The sequence below is a fragment of the Lissotriton helveticus genome, chromosome 6 (genome assembly GCF_964261635.1).
Source record: "Lissotriton helveticus chromosome 6, aLisHel1.1, whole genome shotgun sequence".
Lineage (NCBI taxonomy): Eukaryota > Metazoa > Chordata > Amphibia > Caudata > Salamandridae > Lissotriton > Lissotriton helveticus.
Genome location: NC_136067.1, coordinates 323,429,265 through 323,456,941, shown reverse-complemented (window position 1 = coordinate 323,456,941; position 27,677 = coordinate 323,429,265).

The following is a 27,677-nucleotide window of genomic DNA, read 5'->3' as shown; positions in this document are numbered from 1 at the left end:
TTTTCCTTTTAGTGGAGCAGACAAGCTGGTCTGTTTCTATAATCTAATCCTGTTTTATCTTTGCCATCATTTTTGTAAAGGGAGGGTCAGTCTCAGGAGTTATACTGACGTCACAAAGAGCCGCGCTGGCATTGGTCAGAATCGTCACAAAAGTGCTGTGCTGCTGTTGGTAGGTTGGTGTGAGACGGGCTGGTATTGGTCAGTGTGAGTTGTAGAGATACTGAAGATATTTCTGTTCCTGTTTGTGTTCTAGTATAGTGAACTGTAGTGTAGCTCCTATTTTCCCAATAGGCTCTGCGCATTGGAATAATACCTACAGCAGTAAAGGCCTAGACCAGACGTTAACTAGGTCTACTACTGTCGATACTAGACTTAATTTTTGGGTTTGCCAGCGTAGCTCAGAGTTCGCTAGAAACTTTCTTGAATGTTCAAGGAGGAATTAACTTCCCTGATTAGACAAGAAGGGATTTCGTTTCTGACAACCATAGAACATGACAACTTTGCTCTCCCCTAATCAAGAGTCAATCTCGAGAGTCGTGTGAGCACAAGGCAATTATTTTACTCAGTCAGTACGTGCATTCTTAGTCTCATCAGATTGTAGAGAAAAGGAAGAGACGGGCGTGTTCAATAAAAAGGTGTTATTTATTGATCAGTCTCTTTTCTCATACATGAGAAATGGATCGATATTATTGCAATACTTATAGTTAAGTAAAGTGCATACATTAAAAGCAATAGTATAAAATAATACTGTAAAAACATTGATATGGTTTCTGAGCCATATGATGTTTAAAATGATTAAAATATATTTACATACACATATACATTTGACTAAACGTACTCAACTGGTGTTTCTAAATACGCCTACCCCGTGTACCTGACCTAAGTCTAATGCGTGGGCGGGAATAGAAAGTTACAGTTTAAGTTAAGTTTGTTTTTGCCAAGTGAATAACTAAAGAATTCTCTGTGAGGGGTTATTCAGTTCTGTACCTGGAAGTTAGGATGAATGAGGAATGGTATCTCTTTCTCTGCTCTCGATATTCCAGGCTGCCTGCGAGGGCTGCCCAGAAACGCCGGTGCTGGGTCTCTCGGCTTGAGATAGCAGCGCGTCTCTCAGCGCGTCAGGAAGGCGGGGCTGCTGCCAGCGGGGTCTGCTTCTGCTCTCGGCTTCGGCAAGTGTGGCTGCTCCGTCTTGTCACCACGCGTGTGTTTGCATAGGGCAAGATCGGCAATATTTATACCTTAAAGGTGCCGAGATTGACGTAAGGATGGACATAGATACGTCAATAAAGATGTCATACGACTTGCTCGTTAGCACATTCTTTTACTGAAGTTCTCTGTGAAATCAAAACAATGGCCGCACGGATTTTCCAGGTTGTCATAGGTTTGATTTGTTATGAGAACGTCGTATGCCTTATCAGGGGCTGGAGGAATGTCGCTTGTCTAATTAGATCTCAAGCGTTATGACCTAATCAGATAACACGTTCCTGTGCCGTAGTGTGACTGCGTCAGATAACGGTATCTGCATCATGGGGGCTGTTCTTGCCTCATGGGCTGACTGTTAGTTAACTTGATAGTTAGTTTAACCAGAATAGGGTCAGGAATAGGGGGATCGATTCAGAACCTATAGGAATACATGACACCCACTCCACGCTAACTATGGACATATTTACTAATCTATGCATAGTATAACATAGTACAACATACTATAGAGTATAGTGTATACCTTACCACCCCAAAATACATAAATGCTTTTTGAAATTTTCAAATATACTGAAAAATTGCAGTCATATATATTGTATGCACTTAAGCTATGAATTAAATGCAAAAGTAAACACGCATTTGTATGCATTATTGCTAATTTGGTATTTGAAAAATACACATGAAATGGCTCTTAATATAGCTATACAGAAAGGAAGTTCGAGACCATCTCATCACATAATAAAATATTTGTGAACATCCCAGCGGGCAACTAAAGTTTATAAAGTATCTAAAAATAGAAATCTTAGTTCTCTAGGAATAGTTTCTTACTTTAAGCAGAAGATAAGTGTCCCGAAAAATTTGTGAAAAATAATTTGGGGCTGCTAAAAAATTGTTGTCCGTGAACTGGTGGGAAGAATTGTTCATGTGACTTTATTTTTAAAGTTGAAGGCCGAATTCAGGGAACGCCGTGTGCGAGCTTGCTCAAAAGTCTCTATTTCTGTTCTGGGGAGAACATCATATCATTCAGGCTTTCGAAAAAACTGTCAACAGCTTCATGGGAAAGTTCCACTAAGTCGGAAATAGGGGTAACCATGCATTCGTGCGCATGATTGTCTGCATTGACATTCTGATTTGCATTTCTGACAGAAGGTCGTACCTGTTCGATGCTGCTTTCATCTTGAACTTCACTACTCTTCAATCGCAGTGGTGAAGATTCCAGGAATGCCGTCATCAGGATTGGCAGCCTTTGAGGGCAGCACAAAGCGTGAACCTTGGTAGGAACCAACAGTGTATCTGCATCCACTGGCGCATCCGATTGTAGCGTCAGACAGGTGTCTAACACGCATTCTTCTCCGCATAGCAGACACCTTAGTACAGGTAAAACAAATCTTTGCCACATTGGTCGAAATGATAGAAACCAAGTCATGTTCAGGTCTCTAAGCCGGGAGAGTCCCAGGATTTTTGATATCCGGTCCCGGTATCCAATGGCTAGGATTGTATCTTCCATTGTCGCGAGAGTTTGATCTGTGACATGGGTTGCCATAACGAAAAATAAGGACTAAGAATAGGATTCCTGCAATTAGTCCCAGGATCAGGGGAAGTCCGCCAAAAATCGAATGGACGAAATCTGGAAAAATACCCAGTATGGCTTTGAATGGTGTTAATGCCATCGAAAATACTGTCTTAAATACCCCTGAGATCCCATTGGTATCAGAAATATTTAAGATTTCGCTCAGGATTTCCGTGAAATGTACGGGGGAATTAGTTGATAATAATGTATGTATCTCTGCAGTCGTCCTTGCGACTTGTAGATCATATGTTTCTTTTGATGACGTGAGCCTTGTAGGCGTCTGAAGAAGCACTGTTTTCATTCTGCTTAAAGTATCTATTCGAATAGAAGTAATTTTCAAACTGGGCCATGCCCTTGCCTCCCTGTCTGGAAAGGAGCTGGGGAATAAAGAACGTCCACAGCACTTGACCTTCGCCGTCGTAGTGACTAGATAAGGAGTCCCGGGCATAAGACTACAACATCTGCGGTCTACAATAAGAATGTAACTCCCATTATAGAGTCTTTGAAAGAATGGTTCTATTTCAGTTGCAGGTGCGCCTTGCTGGTGACATGAAAGGTTGTACGAATTCCCTTCACAGGCTCCGTGCAAACTAATACCGTTACACAGAAGCGTGCCGCTTAGTGACATAGCACAATTGCTGCCACTAAGAAACACTTTCTGTCCTTTATTACTGACACATGCATGTGAATAGGGCAGGTTCCAAGTTGTTTTAAGGTACCCCTTTCCCAATTTCTCGTACATGCCAGCCTGTATATATTTTTGGCAGTATTGAAACCTGAAGGTTGAGATTGGAATATTTATGATTCCGTGTATTATCCATTCACTGACAGGTCGTTCTGACATTGTCATTGGTAATCTTTCTAGTTTTTCAATGCTCAAGATTGTATAATCAGCACCCTTTTGCGCCATACCGATTTGTCTATCAGTAAGGTTAAAGATTTGGAATAGTGACGTTGTGTTGATTAAACGCCAAGGCACATAGCCTGAACGCAGATTTTGTAACGTCCAGCCAAGCTGTACAATAGAACGCAATTGTGACTGACCATGTTGTAATAACAGTAAGTCTTGCGATAATATATCGATTGCTGAAGACACAATGCTGTCCAATGAAAAAATTCTGGAGGACAGAGTCATTAACCCATTGTCCACTACAGATAGTGATTTTTCCAAATTAATACGGTCAATTTCCCGTATTCTTTCTGCTGTCTCAATTTGAGTAACCTTCCAGGCCTCATTGTATGCTGCATATACAGAGGCTGCTATGAAACGCTTTTGACGCTGTTTGCGTGGTCCCATTATGAAATCACGCAAGTCAGCACCATCAGTAAGTAAAGTTAGGTGTTGCTTAATTTCAGGCAGTGTGGAAGTTTGTAGCCATTGAAGGCATAATTTGCCCACACTGTAGGTTGTTATTATCCCTGGGTGATGTCTTTGGGGATATCTAGGGTCCTGCCTGGTCATTTTGAAACCCTGTGTTTTATTCAGGAATCTATCTTGACAGTTATTTGTATCTGTGGGCCAGATCAACCATTGTTTCCAATCAGGATGTGTTCTGTTTTGGTTTAATATATGGTTTACGTCTATTTCTTCATCTGTATCAGAGTTGTTGCTAAACATTGTTGGCTTTGGAATAGACGGTTTAATTAAATCTTTGATTTTGGCTAAGCCAAGACAGGTGGTTTGTTGAACAGTGTCATTTAAAAATATCATTTGTTCTGGGATCATGCAGGCTCTAAACAAAGCTTCTATACCCTGTACTTGCCATTCTTTTGTACCCCAAACACTTTTCAAATCAACATTTTTGTCCCAATAATCAAATCCAAATGTATTCATTTTTTCAAAGAATGAATCTGAATATATCAATTTTGTGTTGGTTATCATGGTTTTCATCCCTGTCTTGTTTGACAATTTAAAATAAAATGTTTCAGCATTACTTATGTTAAAACCTGAAAAATATCAATATTTGTCATATACGGTTCTAGAGCTTCCTTTTGGAGGTGTAGCACAATGTTCCCATTGATTATAACTTAAAACATTTCTAGGTTGTGCAGATTTATGTAAAAAATGGTTACCATAATGGTTATAGCAATACATACTATCATAATTTGTAGAACCTTGCAAATAATCATGTTTTGTAAATTTAGCAGACATTACTAAGTCAGACATCATGTTGTTAATACTTTCGAAGTCCCAATCATCAGCAAATGAGTTTGGTTTTGCAAAGTCACTCAAGGAGATCTTGATTTGGTGTGGATATTTCAGGATCTCGACCGGACCATAAATTTCATAGTCAGTGTTGTCCCAGGCTACCCCACCAGGTATAGGATTGGCTGTGAAGTTGGCTGAAGAAAGTTCTCTTTTCTCGACGTGTGAAGATGTGTGTGGTTTGAGGACCAAGTTGATGTTCTGACTTGCTGTGTCCATTTTAGCATATTTTCCCTCAATGAAGCGTCCCAAAGTAAATACCATGATGAGCCAAAGTATGAGGATAAATGCACCAAAACCCACCCAAAATTCAATCCATGGAGAAACCAGATATGTTTCTTTCAGATGTTTCAAAAGTTCCTTAGCTTTGTCTTTAAAGGATTTTGATGATGGCTGTGTCTTTGATTCACTGAAGCCGTCAGAGGAATCATCGAAGTTGATGAAGTAACCGGATGCAGTTCTGTCAATTGTTCCAATTGGTTCAGGATTTCTGTTTTTTGCATTTTCACTTGGTACTTCAGTATAGATTGGTGTGTCTCTGCTAAATGTCTTTATTTGGGTTTTAAGAGGTCTGAGTTCTATTGCATTGTTGCATAGTCCTTCTTGTTCTTCTTTAGGCGTTTCGAATGTGATGAGCCTTTTTGTTAGGACCTCTGTGCTGGTAGCAAACCTTGGTGTTCTGCTACTTATTGGGAGTCCACTTGGCCTACTGTTTGTTATCGGCCACATGTTGTGGTTTTACCAGGTCGATGGATACAACTCGGTTCTCCTTTTTACCAGCAAGTGGCGGTAGTACAACTGATCTTGTCCCGTTGACAGACAAGACAGGAACTGCTTTTCTGTAGGAAGGCCCAAATTCCTTCTTTACCGCGATCTTTTCCCTGACTAGATCCCCGACTTTTGGAATCCAGACAGGTCTTGCTGGGACAGGTGGTGATTCTTCAGTGGTCGTTGGCTGTTGTTTCAACTGTATGTTGCTCAGGTCTTTTCTTGTTTTGTTTAAGTCCTGCAAAATAGCCAAACGGTCTTTGACATCAAAGCTTTTTTCTTTAACCACTGAAGTCTGACTATCAAGGTCAGAGATCAACATCCTAGTTCCAAATAATAATTCGTACGGACTGAATCCCTTTAGAGAATTTCTTGGCAAGTTATTTAGACTACGTTGGACACTTATTAGATGTTTGACCCACCCAGCTCCCGAACCTAATATCCTTTCCATTATAGATTGCTTTCTGCCTTGGTTTTTTCTTTACACCATCCAGTACCCTCAGGAAGGAAGTGAGAAGATTCCCGCTGGGCTATGCTCATTTGGCCATGTTTCCCCCAGGCTGGTGTGCCAGAGTGAAAACAATGGTCGAACGTAACATGCTCTTAGCGTATATGCCATTTAGACTCGCAAATCTTGTATAATAGTCCGGACGTCAGCCGAGTGCTGGTGATCTACATTATAAGTGGAAACTAGCCTGTATATGTTAATCGCAAGCCATTCTTTTTGCTGGTAATATTATCTGCCTTGATACGACGAGGTAGTAAACTGCTTCTCTCCCCACTGCGATCTCTGTTGCAGTTTGGGCAGTTTTTTACAAACATGGTGTAATGCAGGCTCATGCCTGGCCACCAGTACCGTGATTGTAATTCTTCCAGAGAATCTTTTAATTTAAGGTGTCTGAGACCCTCGCCCATGTGTGCGTCTGCGATTAACAAGTTTCTCCTGTCCATGTTTGGAATCACTCTATCCCCCACTCCAGGGATTCGAGCAAAAGGGACGGAGTTTGCATCGATTATGTATGTATAATTGAGTGGATAGTTGATCGGTAGTGCTGAGCAGTCGCCGTTTGATGACGTTTTCACCGCCAGCAATGTTTCACCGTCAATGTATTTTAATGTACGCTTTTTTCGATCTACGGGAGCCGGTTTAGTGGCTGCCGCTGCGGCTGTTTCAGCCAATGAATTCCCCACAACGTGAACGCCATCACGCTGATGACTCAGTGAGTGTGTCACGTGAGTCTTTGGTAGTTCTTTTTTCAAAAGTGCTACTTGTTCCCAGAGCAGTTTCTGCTTTATTGGTGCATCTGTGTCATCTTTGTAACCGTTCTGAATCCATGTCTGCAAATCCTTGTTATATGCTTTGACGCAGTAATATGAATCTGACACTATAAGTGTCGGGAATTCGCGATCCGCATTATCCAGCGCCATTTTTAATGCTATTATTTCGGTTTGTAGTTCTGAATTAGTTTCTACTGAGTGTGATTTTGTTAATAGAGGTCTTAGTTTACCTCCGCGCCACACTTCTTTTGTAATCTCACATGTGGGATTGTATGCATGTTCTCCCCAAACGGAGGGTTGAGCATGTCCGTCTGTATAGATTACACAGGCGTAATGTCGTAGAGGCAGAATGTCGATTGGCAGAGGATACGTCTTTTCATATTTTAGATTTTTTAATTCTTCTAGTTCTGGATCAAAGAAGTAGTATACTTTGTCCATTGTGATTGAATTCACCCATTGTATCCATTCCGGATTCAATGTTGTTGTTGGTAAATTACACGGTGTTGTTAATGCCTCAAAGGCTGATTGTGCTGTTCTGACTGTGATATGTCTACCGTCAGCTATGTCTTTTTCTCTAGCTATTGCGGTTTGAACTGCACGAATGATTTTTTCTGTATTACTGAATTTCTGTTCAGCTTCTGTGTATAAGTGTGATTTGAATGCAATCGGTACCTTTTCTCCCTCATTAGAGGTCAGGTATGTGAATCCGCATCTCCCTGGGATGACTCGAATCACAAGATTGCGTGTGTTATCACGTGTTTCTAATTTTGTTTTAATTAGCATGTCTGTTTGTAAGGATCTCAAAATTTCTGTGTGTGTTTGAGTCCAACTGGATCTTTTAAAGTCTGGTTTAATTAGATCATAAAGGGGTTTGACCCTTTCTGCGTAATTTGCAATGTATGTTCTTCCGAAATTTAGGAAACCTAGAATTGACTGTAGGTTTTTTAGTGTTTTAGGAGCTTGGATTACGGCACATTTCTCTAGGAAATTGTCTGCCAGGCTTTTGCCTTCACTTGATAACTCATATCCTAAGAATAGGACCGTCAGATGGGCAATTCTGGACTTTTTAAAGTTGAATTTGTAACCCTCTGCAGCGAACCCAAGTATTATGGTGTTCACCCTTTTCAAGTGAGTCTCCAAGTCATCATCTGTTAAGTAAATGTCATCGACATAAGATAATGCTTCATCATCATATAGTTGTAGTAATTCTGTTACTCTCGCTGAGAATACCCCCGGGCTGTTCTTGTACCCCTGGGCTAACCGACAGAATTGCTTTTGAGTGCCATTTACTGAGAATGCAGTTAAAGATCTTCTCTCTGGTGCTATGTTTTGACAAAAGAATCCATTGGAGATGTCCAAGGTTGTTTTGTATTTTTTGCGCACTATGTTATTCATTAGTGCAGCACTGTGTGAGTTTTGCACTGCAAAGGTTTTGCAACATGTGTTAAGGTGTTGGTAATCCAAAACTAGACGATATGAATTGTCTGGTTTGGAGACCGGAAACAAAGGATTGTTCATTTGTGAGGTGCAAGTTTCAATCACCCCCTGGTATTCTAGCTGATCTAGTATTTCATTTACCTGTTTTTTAGCTTCTTGCTTAATTGGGTACTGCCTTTGTGCAGTCGGTTGTGATTTTAACTGGATTTTGTGAGGAGGGGAGTCCTCATCCCATCCTACATGATTTTTATATAAAGCAGGTGCTAAGGCCACTGCCCACTTTCTAGCAAGTGTGTATTTTTTATGAATCGGAATTTGATTCGAGAAGGCAGGCATAATTACTTCTTCGCCATGAGGGCACTCCCTGACAAACTCTGGTGGCCAGTCTTTTTCAGCTAGAAGGATGTCATAACCCTTTGAGAGGTTATCCCAAAATAGTCCCCTTATTTTTCTAGTCTTATCTCCCTCTATACGTAATGTTATCTCGTATATCTTGTGGGGCTTGCTAACTCTGGTGTCTGCAGTTTCCACTTGAAGGTATTCATTCGTGTCCACTGTCTCCAGATGATTCATAAGGACTTTGCGAGCTATGCTCACCTCTGCTGCGCTGTCTAGCATTGTCTGAGCCCACTCTCCGTTTTTCAGTTGTGTCCTCAGTATTCTCGGCATTTTTAACTACCTTGATACTGGCTACCTTCTTTTTTGGAAATTGTAATTTCTTTTTTAGCTGAGCAGGTTCCTTGTCTTTGGACTTGGCGTGCTCTTCTGATCGTCCTCTTCTTTCCGATTTCTGCGAGGAAGTCTGAAAAGATTGAGAGGGACGTGTATCAATGTCTTGATATCTATCAGGTTTTTTAATATTATCCCTATTTCTAAGGTTATATCTATTCCCAGAGGGGTCACTCTGCGGTGACCTCTGTCTTTGGTTTGGAGATTTCTCTCTTCGCCTGGGAGACCTCCCTCGGGACTGGAATTTCTTTTCTTTAGGATTGGATTGTTTGTTTCCATCCCAGTTCTTTTTTGGTGAATTATTATTAAAAAATATTTTTTCTGGACTTGTAGTCAGTTGCAGTTTTACTGGTATTCCACCTAGACTATCTCTGCCTAGTTCTTCATAGGATTTTTCTATGATTCTGGCAATTTCAGCTGGTTGGTCTGCTATATCTGTCTCTTTTAACCTCTGGCGGATCGCCACGTTTGCTGCCTCACCTTTTATGTTGGCTAATAATATAGCCGAGACCTGCTTGAAGTCTTTTAGTAATTTCATACCAAGAGTTAAAGCAGGTTCTGGACCGTATTCATCTTGAATTTGTTTTAGCACATCTGGTATTACCGAAATGGATGGAACACCGTGCGTTTTTGTGTAGATGGAAGCAAAGACTGTACCCCAAGTGTCACAGTCCTCAATGTGTGGTGCGATTCCCATTGGGAGACATATAGTCAGAATCCTGTGTTTTTCTAATGGGGTGGTGTCAGGAAACACCGCCTCTATTTGGGTAATTTTCTGTGCCAACCAGAATGGTATCTGTTCCCGTTTAGCTGGAACTTTACCTAGGCAGGATTGGATGTTCTGTGGTGTAATTTTATTTGTGTTCCCCTGGTGAGGGGTCAGCTGTGGAAGTTTAATCGCTGGCTGAATTGTTGAAGTCCTCATTACATACTGAACTAATTGTCTATGAATTTTTAGTAGTTGTTTTAGCTGTATTAACAGCTCTGCTGCAGGCATTCTTTCGATGTCTGGATGTGGTGTGTATCCGGCTAAGACCGGCCACGTTGCTCCTGGTCTTCCTAAAGGACCGAGTCTTGTAATGTGATTGTTATGTTTTAGGGCGCCATCAAATAAGAGCAAATGCTCTTGGAATTTGAGTGGTACTTCCACCTCCTCGAAAGGAGTGTACGTTTCAGGAGGTTCCTCTACTTTGTAATAGTGGAAGTACTTTGTTACAGCATTTGCTGCTGGAAAATGTATCCATGAATAGTATACCTCTGTCTGCCGATATTCGTGTGCCTCGATTACGAATATGACTGTGCCACCTCTAGGTGTCAGTCCATTTTCTATAAGTTTTAAGGTTATAGATCTCCTTTTAATGACCGGAATGAGTGTTATATTCGGGTCTGCTGCTTGCATGGTAGCATCAGCATCTGCGAGTTCAGTTGCTAATCTAACTGCCTCTCTTTCATCATCACTCTCTGCCATTTTACAGACTGGATGGTATTATGTTTGTTTGCAGATCAGGTTTCTTTATGGAAACAGAGATTAGATGCACAATATTTTGGGAATGTTTTTATCCTTCAACGTTGACTATACCAAGAACCATACATGGGAGTTCCCTCCTGCGAGGTTTTGGAGGATATTACCTTTCACCCACTCCAGACGTCTTTGGAGTATAATGGAAAAAGGGGTCTGAGTGAGAAAGCACGACTGAGTTACTCTAAATGTCTTACGTTAGTTTTATCGCCCTTTCCAAACGCGTTGGGCGCCATGTAGTGTAGCTCCTATTTTCCCAATAGGCTCTGCGCATTGGAATAATACCTACAGCAGTAAAGGCCTAGACCAGACGTTAACTAGGTCTACTACTGTCGATACTAGACTTAATTTTTGGGTTTGCCAGCGTAGCTCAGAGTTCGCTAGAAACTTTCTCGAATGTTCAAGGAGGAATTAACTTCCCTGATTAGACAAGAAGGGATTTAGTTTCTGACAACCATAGAACATGACAACTTTGCTCTCCCCTAATCAAGAGTCAATCTCGAGAGTCGTGTGAGCACAAGGCAATTATTTTACTCAGTCAGTACGTGCATTCTTAGTCTCATCAGATTGTAGAGAAAAGGAAGAGACGGGCGTGTTCAATAAAAAGGTGTTATTTATTGATCAGTCTCTTTTCTCATACATGAGAAATGGATCGATATTATTGCAATACTTATAGTTAAGTAAAGTGCATACATTAAAAGCAATAGTATAAAATAATACTGTAAAAACATTGATATGGTTTCTGAGCCATATGATGTTTAAAATGATTAAAATATATTTACATACACATATACATTTGACTAAACGTACTCAACTGGTGTTTCTAAATACGCCTACCCCGTGTACCTGACCTAAGTCTAATGCGTGGGCGGGAATAGAAAGTTACAGTTTAAGTTAAGTTTGTTTTTGCCAAGTGAATAACTAAAGAATTCTCTGTGAGGGGTTATTCAGTTCTGTACCTGGAAGTTAGGATGAATGAGGAATGGTATCTCTTTCTCTGCTCTCGATATTCCAGGCTGCCTGCGAGGGCTGCCCAGAAACGCCGGTGCTGGGTCTCTCGGCTTGAGATAGCAGCGCGTCTCTCAGCGCGTCAGGAAGGCGGGGCTGCTGCCAGCGGGGTCTGCTTCTGCTCTCGGCTTCGGCAAGTGTGGCTGCTCCGTCTTGTCACCACGCGTGTGTTTGCATAGGGCAAGATCGGCAATATTTATACCTTAAAGGTGCCGAGATTGACGTAAGGATGGACATAGATACGTCAATAAAGATGTCATACGACTTGCTCGTTAGCACATTCTTTTACTGAAGTTCTCTGTGAAATCAAAACAATGGCCGCACGGATTTTCCAGGTTGTCATAGGTTTGATTTGTTATGAGAACGTCGTATGCCTTATCAGGGGCTGGAGGAATGTCGCTTGTCTAATTAGATCTCAAGCGTTATGACCTAATCAGATAACACGTTCCTGTGCCGTAGTGTGACTGCGTCAGATAACGGTATCTGCATCATGGGGGCTGTTCTTGCCTCATGGGCTGACTGTTAGTTAACTTGATAGTTAGTTTAACCAGAATAGGGTCAGGAATAGGGGGATCGATTCAGAACCTATAGGAATACATGACAGAACAAGACAAAATGAAGTTATTGAAACTGTTGAAAACTTTGACTAGAAAGTATGAGCCGATACTCATTAGAGAGGGAATTCCTGTAGCGCCTGAGGGTATGCCTGCTGCTTTCATGTCCTTAGAAAGGGGAATCACACATCTACATGGTTAGAGAATTGGGTGAAATATACAGGAGGAGATGGACACATGGCGTTTCCAGAGTATGGTACATTTAACACCAGAATTTTAGAAATCTTGAGATATCAAATGAATGAACTGATACCAAGTCCTAGACCTATGCAGTATGAAGCGCTTGAAGAATGGGAACATGAGGCATACAAAAGAGACAGAGACAGGAGTCAGATTAAATACAGAAATACAGTGAGTAGGCAGTCAAAGGCAACATTGGATGCTCAGACGAAGAAATGGAGGAGAGATGTGATAGCAATGGGGGAAGTATTATATCCAGGTGTTGTAAGGGAGAATCAGGAAGGAGGAAAGTGTACAGAGAAAAAGAAGAATTATAAACAGATACAGATCCAAATGAAGTTGATGATGAGTTGTTAAATAGACCTCCACCATATCAGGAAGAACAAGAGAGACTTATCTCAAGTGCTCCGCTAATTCAGATAGAAGCTCCTCGGTTCCCTCAAGGGAAAAATACAAATGTAGTGAGTCAGGTGAAAGATGATTTAACAAAGAAGATTACTCAATTGAATTTGAATGCAGATTCTTTGTCAGTTCCCATGACTATTGGTCCCATTTTCCTATTATATAGTGATGGACATAGTATTTCACAGGTACATGCATTAACAGTGCCCACTAATAATAGGACTAGTAGTGGTGCAAGTGAGACTGAATCGTTGATTGATATTTCAAAGAAGTCAGTGGAAACCCCAAAGTGTGGTGTGCAGATGGAGCCAAGGAGATTGTTGCAGAATGCAAAGGGAGTGACACCTACATCAGGAGGGTCATTAGGGCCATCACCAGAGAAATTGGATGAGTGAATTAGAGGGATGATGTCTAACAAAGTTGATACGAACATAGATGTGGGCAAATTAAAAGCGGATTTGTAAGAAATGATTCGGGGTATGATCAGTCCTGAAAGATTGAGTAAATATCAGGAAGAGGAGTAGTTTTTTGTGTAAGACTATTACAAGGCGAGCGAAGAGCCTTTCATGAGAAGTTTGCTGAAGTTGCACAGACCTATGGTGTTGACATACAAAAGTCAAAAGCTTTACAGAAAACATATAAATTGGATTTTAGTGATGCAGACTTGAAGAGTTTGAATGTGTCAGGGAAACGGTTGTAAATCAAATAATTAATTGATACATTGACACAATGGGGTGAATTGGAACGTTGGAAAGGCAGATGGGCTAAAAAGAAAGAAGAAACAATTGTGAATCAAGGGGTTTTACCAATGCTCCCAGTGGGAGAGACAGGTGCAGAGACAACTGAAATTATATATCCAATGAGAAAGGTACCAGGAGGTGGATATGTTCATGTCCCTGGGTCATTTACAAATGAACTGCCTAGACTGAGAGAAAAACCGGTTGGATGGTACAAGCAGGTAGAGAGGTTTGTGAAAGTTTCAAAAGTCTTGTGGAAGGACTTAGATGGTTTGTTTTTTATTGTGGTTCCAGCTGATTTATGGGTTGAGTGTAAGATTGCTGTAGATTGGCCGAAAGAAGTATATCCAAGAGATGCAAAGACTGGAGCACCATCAGATGAAGTGATGGAAAAATATAATCAGGTTATTACCTATTTGAAGGGAAAGATTTCACCGAAAGAAATAGATGTCAAAATAGATAGAACAACTCAGGAATCAAAAGAAAGAGTGCATGCTTATTATGAAGGCTTCCCCAAGTGTTTAAACAGTACAGTGGTATTGAAAATATTACTGACAAAGATATGGATAATTTTGTATACAGGTTTGTGTCTGGTTTGAAACCGGAGATTAGTAGTATGATTCAGCAGCATTTGATTTGTTGGCAAAGGAAAAGCATTGATGAGATATTGCGTTATGCAAAATATTGTAGTCATGATATTGAGACAATACACAAAAAGCTGAAAGAGAAGTTGATGTGGGCTCAGATGAAAGCGGCACCGGATGGTGGTAATTTTGTAGATTTTTCTCAAACAGGTTTCATGGGAAAAGGCCAGAATGTTCAGGATGGTCAGAATGCTGCTATAGGAGGTATCATGGTAATTGGTGGTGTTTCTGTACAAGGAAAAGGAAGAGGTAGAGGCAATAGAGAGGATTTGAAGAAAAAATATCTGTGTCATGCGTGTGGCAAGTTGGTTCATTGGAAGTAGGAGTGTAGGGCTTTACTAGGAAGTAATGAAATTAATAAGAATCAGCAAATGCAGGTTGACATGAATAAGAGTCAACAACCACAGATAACACAGATTCAAATACCACAAGCTCCAATGGCAAATCAGAATATGAATGGTCAAGTACAGGGATACAGTGCGAATGTGGGGTTTTCTACGGGTGAGTCAGTTAATCCAAATGTGCAAATGGTTCCACAATATTGGTTGCAGTTCCAGGGAAGTGATTCAGATACATCTCAATGACGATGCCTGAGGGGGGAGGAGGAGTACGTGCTTGGCGCATCTCTAGAGGTAGATCAGTGTGGTCCCTTTGTGGATGGAGAAGTAGAAGGTAATGTGATTCCATTCCTTGTAGACACTAGTGCTACCCGTTCCACTGCCAGAACTGTGGACATTCCAAACCTACCCCTCTCTGGAGATAGTATCCAAGTCGTAGGCGTTTCAAATCAATTGACCAAAACTCCAGTGACCATACCAAGAAAAGTACAGATTGGAGAGTTTCAAGATTTGCATCGTTTTGTAGTGTGTGATACAAGTCCAGTTAACCTATTGAGCTGAGATTTGCAGTGTAAAATGTACCGTGCCATCTATTGTACAACAGATGGAATAGTATTTAATTTATTCATTCATTCAATAAATCTTTATTCGGATATAAAATATCCATATAAATACAGAGCAAAATACCAGCAAAAATGTACATTTAAAAACATTACGCAATTTAAAACAGTTAGCACACAAGGGGCCTGTGATATGTAACATGCACGACAATAATATATACGTATTACAACAGGACAAAAATGCGCAAAGCAGCTAATTCTTAAAAACGTATGGTAAACTTAAAAACTTATGGCAAAATTTCTCATGACAGGTAGCAGCATAATTTGATAAAGTGCAAAGAGATTTAACAGATAGCAGCATAATATGGTATGGATATGGTCAAATGTAAACAACTAGCAGCATAGCATTTCATACAAAAGATGTAGACGTGGTGTTTAAAATGGCAATGGCAAGTCAAGGAACAGAAGTGAATGATTTGTATCCTTTATTTACAGCAAAGATTTTGCATGTTGAATTGAGAGACACAGGGGTCGATTCCGATTCGGGAAAAACCGCTCCGAATATCCGTTTGGAGCATTTTTCCCGTACGAATCGTACCCTGCAACGTCCCCCATACATACGACGAAGTACGATTCGTACCAGGAGCCGTACTCCGTACGAGTCGTACAAGACACCGTACGACTCTAATCTCCGTACGATTCTCCCTCGGAACCCGCTGTACGCGACATCTGTACGGTTCGCGGCTGGTTTTTACACCCCAGCAAGTACGATATGTGTCGGGTACGCACCGTACAACCCTTTTTCTACGGGAGCTGAAAATAGCCATAAAAGCAGAGTTCGCGCCGAAACAGGTACGGAACGCCCCCCCCCGGGTATGGTGCATACCCCCCATGATCGCAGGGGTACGCACCGTACCCCTGCGATCATGCGGTGTACGAGCCATACCCCCATTGTACGATCGGTGTACGAGCCGTAACCCCATTTTACGATGGGGGTACGGCTCGTACACCCATTGTACGATGGGGGTACGGCTCGTACACCCATCGTACATGGGGTACGGCTCGTACACCGATCGTACAATGGGGGTACGGCTCGTACACCCCATGATCGCTGGGGTACGATGCGTACCCCTGCGAGATCATGGGGGGTACGGACCGTACGGTCTGTATGTGTTTGTGTGCTTTTCCGTACGACTCGCTCTTACCTGACGTGGACCGTACGAATCGCGTCCTCATACCCCGGTCCGGATCGTACTCGTCGGGTCGTACGGCATGTGTACGAGTCGTACGGTATGTGTACGAGTCGTACGGCTCACGGTTTCAGCCTTGCAATACGTACGGATCGCGACGATTCGGACGTATTCACGGAATACGGATCGTACTTCGCGACTCGGACGGACGGGTACGATTCGTACGGAGAGGGCTCCGGATACAAATCGTATGGACGTTTTTTTTTCCCGAATCGAAATAGAGGTATAGTTCTAAATATATACAGAAGTTTCGGGAGGAGATTCGGGAGGAGATTCATTTTGATAAAGTTTACCCTACCAACTATGGACATGTGCAGATTATGTACCCTATCCAAATCCTTCTTCGCTTTCGCGATGATAGGAGAAGTGTTTAAGTCCACTAAATTGCCCAAGTCAGCAGTGATAGTTATTCCTAAGTAAACCCCCTCCGCCACCACCTGTGAATCTGTGCATGTTGCGTATGTGTTCTTTATAATTTGTGTCTTAGTTTTATTTAGTGCGTACCCCGCGACCCGCCCAAATTGCTCCGCCTCCTGTTCTATTTTACTGATGGCCTCTGCTGGTGAGGGTGTGATAATCGCAATATCATCTGCGTATGCTAGTACCTTAATCAGTCCCATCTTTGTATCTAGCGGCCTAATTCCATCATTTACCTCCAACTTCTTAATTAATGGGTCTATGTAAAGTGCAAAGAGCAGGGGTGAGCATGGGCACCCCTGTCGTGTGCCCCGTGTAATTCTAAATGGGGTAGTGCGGCTTGCATTCACCCTTACACACGCCGTTGGTCCTACATACAATGATTGTATCGATTTTATAAATCCTTCTCCGATTCTCCCTTTCCTTAGCACTGCCCACAGAAATTCCCACGCCACGCGGTCGAAGGCCTTTTCGGCGTCTAGTAACATAGCTGCCATAGGTTTCTCCTCCGCCCCTTTTACGTCAAATAGCGTGATCATTTTTCTAACATGGAGTGTAGCTCCTCTATGTGGAATAAAGCCATGCTGATTAATGCTTACTAATTGCTCTATTACCCTAGCAAGTCTGTTCGCTAATGTTTTAGAGAAGATTTTTAGGTCAGCATTAATCAGTGTAATCGGGCGGTATGATCCGGGCTCTGCGGGGCGTTTCCCTTTTTTAAGGATTACAACAATATCTGCCCCTGCCCAGCTGGCTGGTATAGAATGCCTCGCCTGTGCCTCCCTAAGTGTCCTAACTAGCTCTGAGATAATTGATGCAAAAAACACTTTGTAGAATCCCCGGGTATCAAATCCGGCCCAACAGCCTTGCCGGAAGGCAGACTAAGCATAGCCTCTTTAATTTCTTCTGCCTCTAAGCAGGTCTCGAGAGAGTCCCTATCTATCTCCTGTAGGGTTTTAATTGGTAGGTCTTGCAGGTACCTCTGAATATCAGCAGGATCCCTGTCCTGCTCCTCCTCATAAAGCTTGCTATAGAACTCCCTAAAGACCTCGAGGATACCTTCCCTATCTGAAACCATATTGCCCCCGCTGTCTCTTATCTCTTTAATTTCACCTTTTGCCATCCTCTGTCTCGTGCGTGTTGCGAGTGTCCGCCCTACCCATTCGCTGTATTCATAGCATTGCTCTCTCTTAGCATTGTAAATCTTAGCTGATTTTATTGCTATACTCTCTTCTGCTTCCGCTTTAGCCATCATGGTCTCCATTAGATATCGTTCCAACTCCCGCCCCTCAGTAATAGCCTGTTCAAGTCTCTGCTCTGCTTTCAACAGGTCGCTGTTTCCCCGATCTACCTTGGCTTTCTCCTTTTTCTGATTGGCTAGGCTAAAGCTCAGTGTTTCACCTCGCACCCCGGCTTTAAAGGTATCCCAATCATTTCCTGGATTAGTACTCCCTCTGTTGATAGCCCAGAAGCCCTTTATCCAAACGTGCATGTGTGTAATATAGTCTATATCCGTCAGGAGTTCTCTTTCAAATGTCCATGATTTAGCCTGTCTTTTAAGCCCACTACCCGTTATTGTCAATATTAGGGGGTTGTGATCAGACAGAATACGGGGTAGACTCGCTATCGTGAAGGTGTTTGAGGGTAACCTGGAGGTGAAGAAGTAATCCAGACGGACGCACTTCCTATGGGGGGCCGAGTAGTAAGTAAAGCCGTCCTCGCCCGCTTTAAGCTCTTCCCAGACATCCATAAAGGCGTTGTTACTGGCCATACTTCGGATTGCTCTACACACCCTCTTTTTCCTTCCTTGGTATAGGCCCCTATTATTCAGTCCCAAACCTGATGCCCCGTCGATGTTGAAATCTCCTGCGAGGATCACTCTTGGTGCCCAAGTAGCCAGTTCTATATCTAGGAACTCGAATACTTCAGGGTCATCCTCCGTTGACCCATAGACGGACCCTAAAGTAATCCAGACTTCTCCAATCAGACACTCAATCAGGGCCCACCTGCCCCAAGGATCTTCTAATTTCTTCCTAGTGCTAACGTTAAGTAATTTAGTTAGAATGGCCACTCCCCTGACCTTTGCCCCATGTTTTGAATATGCCAGCACACGCAGCCCCAATAGTTCCAACAAGAAAGGCTTGTTACCTTCTATGTGTGTCTCTTGTAAACATATAAATTCTGCCTGGGTGTTTTTAATTAATAGAGCTACCTTTTGCCTTTTCAGCCTATCATTCAGCCCACATACATTCATTGTTAACACCTTAACTTTTGAGCTCATCCTTAATCTTTATTATTCCTGAGCCTTTTGAAGCGAAGAAATAAAATTTCTTTTCTACCCTCGATACCACCCTTGCTGCTAGTACCATTGTCTTTGCCTTTAAATTTTCATCTAGTTTTTGCCAGATCCAGCTGTTTAGTCTGGCCAAAATTAACTCTTTAAACGAGAATGCAGTCCTTGTTTCCCTTACATGTATCCTGAGTTCCTTTTGTGTAATTTCCTTGTTTTGATATGTCCCAGTCCTTTTCCCTATATTCTGTCCTGTGCCCCTTCTCCATCCACCCTCCCCTTGAGGCATCCTGGGTCCAGCCGGATCCAGGTGTGGGCATCCGTTGACCAGTACGCCTCAGTGCGCTCCCCCCCAGCCCCGTGTGAATATTGTAATTAGATTGGGAGAGAGTCTATGAAAAACATAAGTTCTACACCTAATATTGATATAAAGAATTGAAACTTATTGTCCAGTCCACATCCTAAGAGAACATTTAGTTCTTGATCATTTTCCGGTATTATCTTTTGCAGTCTCTGATATCTCTTTAAGGTAATTTTCAGCCTGTATTTCGCTGGTGAAACTGCGAGTTGCTCACCTAAAAATTACTTTCAGTCGGGCCGGGTTCTGTAAAAAAACTTTAGCGCCAATTTGCTCAAAAGGAGAAAATAGCTGTCTCAGCCTCCACCTCCTTTCAACGGTAGTGTGGGCAAAATCTGGTCTCACAAAAAATGTGGAGCCGTTATAATCTCTCTTACTTGTGGGACGCGCTAAGTCGTATATGGTATCACGAAGTAGAAAGTTTCCAAAGAGCACCAGCATTGCCCTTGGAAATTTAGGTTGATTCTGTGGTTTCTTAGACTGAGTGAGGGGGAACCGATGGGCGCGTTGAACTTCTCTCTCTAGTTCCCAGGTTTGAAGTTCAGGGAAGGCTGATTTAAGAAGTCTAATTACATACCCCCTGGGGTCGTTTTCCTCGACGCCTTCTGCGAGCCCCAGGAAGCGCAGATTGTTTCATCTTGATCTATTCTCTTGTTCCTCGACCTTCATCAATAGATCCTGTATGATTCCTTCTTGTTTTTTTTCCTGCTTTTGAAGGTAAGTAACCTCGTTCTCAAGATGGTTGGTTCGTGATTCAACTGACACCATTCTTTCGGATATCTCTATACATGTACTTCCCACCTTATTTACAGCGCCTTGCAATTGTTGAATGGCTGAATGATGCTTTTGGGTTTCCATTTTAACTTCTTTATGAAGTTTTTTTATTGAGCTTAATATATATTTTAGTGACGGCTCGGCTGCTTCTCCTATTTCTTCATCATATTGAGAGATGTCCCCAGTTGGATCCTCCTCACTTTCTTGAGCCAGTATTTTTTCCTTTAATTTATTTTTGGATTTTGAGATTTTTCGGGGTTTGATGGATTCTGGGTTACTTCCTTGATCGGTTGTTTCTTCATAGGTACTTTTATGTAATCTTTTATTCCTTATTCTTCTTTTCTCTAGTTTTTTCCTTGGTGTATTTCCTTGCCCAAGATTGCTTATGTTCCTTGTGCCTGAACAACCTGATATTTCCTGTGTTGATACTTCTTGGTCTTGTTCTTTGTTTACATCGCTTGCCTCACTAGAAGTTGATATGTCAGTTTCGTATATATCTGCTTCAGATTCACCTGAGTGTGAATCTGTTTCTGGCGAAGGCAGTTTGTCCGTTGGAGGATTCGATGTTACATGAGGGTTCATCCCCTGAGCAAGGTTTTGGGTTGTCCCGTTTTTTATCGTTGAATCCTGGACCACTAGCTCTTGACTTGGCCCTTTATTTACCCCAGCTTTGGGCAGTGGGCTAAAGATGTTTAATATACTAGGCTGCGAAGTAGTTGATTGCCCCGTCGAAGTTGCTTTTGCATTTGCTTTCAAATCCTTGATGGTTTGTAACCGTTTTACTTTTTTTGCCATTAGTTCCATCTCTTCAGTGTCTTCAATGTCTTTCTCCCTCTCCTTCTCCTTCTCCTTATATCTCTCCTTGGCTTTATCTTTCCTTTTCTATGTTTCTATGCCATTAACTTTAACTGCATATTTATCACTCTTCTTCTCCTTTTTAGATTTTTCATGGTCTCCCTGTTTCTCACTGCAGCTCTGGATAACGCCTTTGTCCTTGTCTTTGTCTTTATTTTTCTCTTTTTCTGGACCCTTGTTATTTCCTCTGTCCTTCTCCTTTTCATTATCTTTTTCTCTATCTTTTCCTTTGACTTGTCCTTGATCCTTATTTTTTACTTCCCTTGCTTTAGTTCCTCTAGTCCTTCATGAATCAATGTGATATTCTTTTCTTGTCAATAGCTATGTGGAAGGAGTAATCTGAGGAACTTACTTGGTGACCAGGGAAATGTTTATTTTTGTAGATAACTCTGTTAGGAGTTTGTTGCAAAAATTACAAGAAACACGCGCAGGCTTCGGAAGAAGAATACTGTGGTTTCCTCTGCTGAAGGACGATGATGACAGCTTGTTTCTAACAAAGAACTTATGAAAGTTAGGTGCGATGGAAGTAGAGTGATCGAACACCCTATGCTTTTGGACCAATGAGAACTGTGAATGCTCGAGGTTTCGATACATGTAGGGACAGACTTTAACGAATGAGGGTATAATTACTAGTGTTAGAATTATTCAGAGGTGTGTTAGATTAGTTCTGTTGTGGTTCTGTTACTGAGGCGAGGCGTGAACTTTGCTAGAGGAGAGAGCTGTGTTGCTGTTTGCCTTACATAACTGGCTGGCTGCTGTTCTGTTGATCCTGCCTCTGTAACTTTGCTCCTCATACCTTCGTGAGGTGCCCCAGCTTTCCCTTTCGGCTAGAGGGTTAGCTCTTCAGACTAATAGCACCTTGTGCTATAGTTTTCTCTAGGTTTGTATTATTATTCTGACATTGCATTGATCTTATTTACAATGTTCTTTTGTCTCTTCTCCTGTCCACTCACTCATGGCTCCTTAATGAGATGTATTTGTAAATTACTGTTTCCTCTTGTGCGATGATCTATGATTCGAACTGTATTGTACAATTGAACATTCATAGTCTTAAAATAGATAAAAGCAAGTTGATAAGTAATCAGAGTCTGTCATTCTTAATGTCATTGGTTATTGTGACTTTGTAGAATAATTTCCCTTATTCCAGGTCCTAAAGGGGGGAGGTTTGGAGACCGTCTTATCAATGGTCACTCCTTGACAACTCTTCAAAGGTTCATTGAAGAGGACCATGTTATTATGAATATGGGCCAAATTAAGTCTAAGCAAAGGTGACTGGTGGATGTTGAAATTAGTTACTGATTGTAAAATATGCAAGCTCTTTCCACTGCATCACTGCTTTGTGTCTACTTAAAAGATGCAATTGGATTATGGTGACAGCCAGAATCCACATTTTATTTTGTGCAATTTTACATACCTGAAACTTTGGGCAGATTTTTCCAGCGCTTAAGGACAGACCCATATATTCAGTTCAGTCAGTGCCACTGACAACAATACATCCGTTACTGAATCGTCACCCAGACGTTATGGCAAAATCCTGGCAGAACATCCACCCGGCACTATGAGTGAGAGCAGCATGTGTGACAACTGCCTGCTCCGAGTTGAGTCATCCTCAATGACAAAACACATTTCTACAAGAGAAAGACTCTGCCTTTCACACACATTCTGCCTCTCCAACTGGCATTGGAAATTCACGACTATTGGACTTAAGCTCTAAGAAACTGACCATTTGTTTTGCGCCGCTCTTTAATGTTTCTTGGTCTTGCATGGAGCATTGAAATGCGTGGTTTGTTAGAGTGTGTGCGCTCTGGGGAAAGACAGGGTGCGCATCCGCCACACTCACATGGTACAGGGAACAATGTTAAGGTGTGATATCTTCAAAGGGATTGGTCTAACTGAGAAAACGATTTGCATGTCATCATCATTGGAGTCCCTTTAAAGAAGCCGTGGAGAAAAAAGAAAGGTGGCCCGTGGATGGTGTTTCCCATTCCCGGAAACAGCTGTTTGACAAGAGCTCTGAGGCAATGTTGTTTCAAATCTAGATACTCTTGTCAGCAAACAAGTTAGCTCAATCACTGTAGAGCCTTTGAGAAAGTGGGATTTGTTGAGGTTAGTTTGGTAAAGTCCAAGAGTTTATTTGACAGTGCAGAGATTTCTTTATTTTTATTGACTGCACATGAGATACTATTAAATGGTAGGCTTTACGGGTCTAACAGATGGGCTGTGTGTATGAAAAGAGTTTATTTTTATAGATAACATTTGCAATCGAGTAGAAGAATTTTCTCCACATGCACTTGTTTTGCCTGGTTTCTAGTTTCAAAGTGTGACGAAAAGTTGTAAACCAAGGTGATCTCTTATTTTTACCCTTTATTAATAGTTTTTTCTTGTGAGGGATGGAGTCTGCTACTGAAGATGCCCAAATGATAAATTCTACATATTTTCACTTGAGGGGTTGGCTCTCTGTGCAGTAGGATATAAAAAAGTTCTGAAACAATGACATGTTCAAGTGAGAAGAGTGATAAGTAGGAGTTGGTAAAATTCCCAGGACCCTCAACCGCTGTTAGGATATGTCCAGCAATGCAAGTGAGAACAGTCATCAGCTGGAACGTACGACAATCTACACAGCAATTAGGGAGTTCAGTGGGACCAGCATTAGTCTTGTTATCCAAGCACAGACTCATGTCCCTGGGAGTGAATGGAGATTCATGGTTTGTAGTAAACGAAGACTTCCCGTCAATGATTTCTGTTAAAAACAAGATGGGGTGCCAGGAGGGCTATACAGCAACATTATCGCGATTGAGTGGTTATGTGTGAGGTTGAGAGATGTAACTAGGATGTGGGGCTAGGTCATAGTGCCAATATTGTGCAGTAGCTAGCCTCAACTGACTCATTTGGATTTCCTGGACACCGACAAACAGAAGCAAAAACATATGTTGAAAAGCCACAGCATGGTTCTGGTGTACACAAAAAAGATGAAAGGGGAATTTCTTGAAATGTTGAGGCAAGAGAGCACCAGCTAGACTGGTGAGAGTCCTCTCCTATTCCATACCCCGAGGTTCACATCTGCCGGACTCAGTTATGCCTAGAACATCTCACGCTCATTGGCTTAGCCAGGTAGTAGCTAAATTGAATGAGACCTATGTGTTGATGATGATGGTTCAATCATGCAGTTCTCTGCAGGGGCGACCATCATGGGCAGCAAAGACCATAGCTCCAAGCATGGCCCACCAGAATAGAAGGTTGAGCCTGAGAGTTAGAGCTGACACTTTCTTCCACATCTGCATTTCATGTGGTAACACTGCAGTGCTGCTAAACAGCAAGAGTCTCTGATTCCCCACGCCTTCCTCAGGCAATATGACCATCTGCCAATGGTAGAGGACAGTCTGGTGATGGATGCAGGGTCAGGATCTTCTTGCCACTTTCATGACCCTCTACCTTGAGGCTAACAAGACTGGGAGTGGGGGGAGAACCAGAGCAAGCAGCCTCTGCTGCTCAGTTTCATGTTGGCCCTGCACCATGGCACCTAAGTGCTGAAAGCGTCATGGAGGCGGCGTCACACATCTAGCAGCACCGTTCAGCCCAGGCCATCACTGCCCATTCTTCTCCAAGAGGCTCAAGCACTTTTGTGAAGGAGACGAGGTAAGAATAAATGCGATAATTATTTTATCTTCTCTGTAAATAGCAGGGGCAGAGGTGCAGAGGCATCAAGAGTGGAGAAGGGAAAACATGGGAGCAGCACTCCTAGCTGCCAAGTTTTCAATTCGCTTAAGTGCCACATTTCCATTTGCGTGGCATCTTCATAAGCATACCCACGCCTACCACCGTACAAATCAGAGGCCACCGAAGTCATCTGTGGCATCCCTCAAGGATCCTCGTTGAGTCCCACCCTCTTCAACGTCTACATGAGCCCCCTCGCGGCCATCGCACGCCAACACAACCTCAATATAATCTCCTACGCCGACGACACCCAGCTGATCCTCTCCCTGACCAACGACCCCGCCGCCGCCAGAGCCAACCTGCACGAAGGGATGAGAGATGTAGCCGAGTGGATGACGACCAGCCGCCTGAAACTGAACTCAGACAAGACGGAGGTCCTCATCCTGGGCTCCTCTCCCTCCACCTGGGACGACTCCTGGTGGCCCCCCGCCCTGGGCACCGCACCCAAACCGACGGACCACGCACGCAACCTGGGCTTCATCCTGGACTCCTCCCTCTCCATGACCAGACAAGTCAACGCCGTCTCATCGTCATGCTTCAACATCCTACGCATGCTACGGAAGATCTTCTGGTGGATCCCCACCGAGACCAGGAAGACTGTCACCCAGGCCCTCGTCACCAGCCGACTGGACTACGGCAACGCCCTCTACGCCGGAACCACCGCCAAGCTCCAGAAGAGACTCCAGCGGATCCAGAACGCCTCAGCCAGACTCATCCTCGACATCCCACGGAACAGCCACATCTCCGGACATCTGAGAGACCTGCACTGGCTCCCCGTCAACAAAAGAATCACCTTCCGTCTCCTCACCCACGCACACAAAGCCCTACACGACCAAGGCCCGAGCTACCTCAACAACCGAGTCAACTTCTACGCTCCCAAGCGCCACCTCAGATCAACCAGCCACGCCCTCGCCGCCGTCCCCCGCATCCGAAGAGCGACAACAGGAGGAAGGTCCTTCTCCTACCTGGCCGCCAAGACCTGGAACTCCCTCCCAACCGACCTGCGCCTGACCCAAGACCACCTCTCCTTCAGGAAGAAGCTCAAGACCTGGCTGTTCGAGCAGTGACGGCACCCCCCCCCCTCCTAGCGCCTTGAGACCCTAGGGGTGAGTAGTGCGCTCTATAAATGTCTTGATTGATTGATTGATTGATTGATTGATTGACTATTCAGTAAAATATCAAAGAAGGCAGAGATTGCTTGCACAAGCAATGCTCTCTTATGTTTTTATCCTTTATGTTTCAAGATCATTCAATTCATATTCTAGCGCGTGTAATGTCCTTGGTGATTAGAGTAACACACTTAAGAAACCGTAATGCAAATTTTGAGAGCTGTTTGGATCAATGTTTCTAAAGGTTTGCAATTATTATTTTTCCATGATAACACATTGAAATGCAGTACATTGTGTAAGCTTAGTAGCACAAGGTTTTGCTGCAAATGGTAATGTTACTGAAGGTTAAACATGAGAGTCATGAAATTCATAACAAACTGGAGCTCAGCTTCCTTGGTACATTTAGTGCAGAAAGTAGTGATAGTGAAAGATTTTATATACTGACTTTGCAGTAGTTGGAGAGCTAGGAGCCGGAGCTCAACACAGGCCCTGCCTGGTGGAATGACGCACATGCGCTGTAAGCAAGGTCTTTTGCACAGCGAGGCTGGTCTCACTGACCTTTACTTCACATATATATTTATTTATTTATGCGTTTTTATATAGCGCAGACTTTAGCCGAAGATGCCAAAGCTCTTTACAATTGACCCAAACTCATTACATATGGACTTCAGAGTACCTGGATTACATATAAGGTATGAAACAGATAAATGAGTATCTATTGGGGCAGTTGAGGGCGGACATTTATGAGACACTTGGGGCCAGCAGGTAGACTTCCCTGATTGTGAAGGAAAAGAGGCCAGTCTCACACAAAAAGGGAGACATGTACCACAGTGACAAGCCACATATTTGCCTCAGCTGGCGGTCCTAATAAAACAGTCTCATAGGGTGACAGCATTTTTCTAAAGGGAACAATGCTACCTGAGAATGCAAGAAGGACTTATTCATGAGTCTGCCTTAAGAACACTACTACCGTTCTCAGATTTCCAACCAGGTCAAAGCTGTTAAATGCGTCAACAGTCATCAAGACTGGGACCACCTCTTAGTTTAGATCCTCGGGTGCTTAGACACCTTTGGGTAGTAGTACGCGTTATGAATTTAAAAAAAAGCATGGTAGTGCCAAGCAGTAAAGCTCCTCTCTCTGTGACCAGGTCAGGCCATTGGGCTACAATTTGTATTGATTAGCAATATGTAAGTCGTTCACACACTGATAAATGTGGCTTCTAAACCCTAGCCAAGCCTAATACATAAAATCAGTGCCTGGCATTGGTGCTAAACATAGCTCTCGGGCATGAAGCTGGACTCAGAATGTGAATTGGAACTAGAATTGGCTCGGCTTCCATGACAATGTATGAAGTAAGTAGCGGAAACTAATTTTTATGAGTAATTCTCAGTCTTGCAGTGATGAGGAGATAGGACTAATTTATGTTAGCCTAACATGAGATGCGTGACGGTATACACTCAAAATATCGAGTTTTTAATATTGATTTACATTAATATCAAGTTAAAAATATAGAATGGACACAATATCGAATGGACAGAATATAGACTAACAAATATCGAATAGAATAGCATTAATATCGAATCAAAAATATAGAATAGACAAAATATCGAATGGACAGAATATAGAAAACAAAAATATAGAATGGACAGAATGTAGACAACAAAAATATCGAATTTGAGGTAAGTAAGTTAATATTAATTTTTTAAAGTATTTTTTATG